The 981-nt window shown below is 45.9% G+C and overlaps 1 non-coding gene across 1 annotated transcript; it reads right to left on the bottom strand.

Moving 5' to 3' along the window:
- Positions 1-339: 339 nt before the first annotated feature.
- Trnal-caa lies at positions 340-414 on the bottom strand. The gene has a single exon. It is a non-coding gene; the product is annotated as a tRNA-Leu (tRNA).
- Positions 415-981: the final 567 nt, after the last annotated feature.

Raw genomic sequence — 981 nt, 5'->3', positions numbered from 1 at the left:
CATGCCCGAGGCAGGATTCCAACCTGCGACCGTAGCAGCAGCGCGGTTCCTGACCGAAGCGCCTAGAACCGTTCGGTCATACGCACCCGGTATCTACGTCGCCTTAAAGGAATTCTTGACTATCGTCAGTTGACTACATCCGATCTCAAAGGTAACTAACGCTCAAGACGGTTACAGCGAGTATTTAAGGAAAACCCGTTAGGCATCCTCATAGTGTCGCCACTCTTAGGCGATTGGCGCGAAATTTTAGCAGATGTCATCTTTCAGTTGTAGAAACACGCCTATCGTTTATCTCGCGCAACTCCTTCTCACTGAAACTTCCTGCCAGATTAAAACTGTGTGCCGGACCGAGACTCGAACTCGGGACCTTTGCCTTTTGGGGGCAAGTGCTCTACCAACTGAGCTACCCAAGCACGACTCACGACCCGTCCTCACAGCTTTACTTCTGCCAGTATCTCGTCTCCTACCCTACAAACTTTACAGAAACCCTCCTGCGAACTGTTGGCTTTTTTTCCCGATGGTGCGTAATTATACGTCACCATTCGTATGTAGCTGATACGCTGCCAACACGAAGTAGTAACTTAGGACACAGCGAATTTCTTAAGACTCTGCTATTTGCAAATAACCTGTTGCTTATAGGTAAAACGGAGTGCAGAGAGCGTTACATGACTTGCAGATGCGCTCAACTCAATACAATCTACAAATTACCATAAACAAAACAAAGCTGATGTTTTTTGTAGGAAGAGACTCCATAAGAGTCAAAATAATGGCCAACTAACTAAAAAAGTCTAGCTTTACATACCTTTGTCATAATACACTACTGGCCATTAAAACTGCTACACTACGAAGACACGAACTTTAACCCACAGGAAGAACATGCTGTGATATGCAAGTGATTAGCTTTTTAGAGCAAGATTGGCGCCGGTGACATGAGGAAAGTTTCCAACCGATTTCTCACACACAAACAGCAGTTGACCGGCG

The sequence above is a fragment of the Schistocerca piceifrons genome, chromosome 9, assembly GCF_021461385.2.
Source record: "Schistocerca piceifrons isolate TAMUIC-IGC-003096 chromosome 9, iqSchPice1.1, whole genome shotgun sequence".
Lineage (NCBI taxonomy): Eukaryota > Metazoa > Arthropoda > Insecta > Orthoptera > Acrididae > Schistocerca > Schistocerca piceifrons.
The sequence above is the reverse complement of the archived record's forward strand: the minus strand, read 5'-3'. Positions and strand labels throughout refer to the sequence as shown.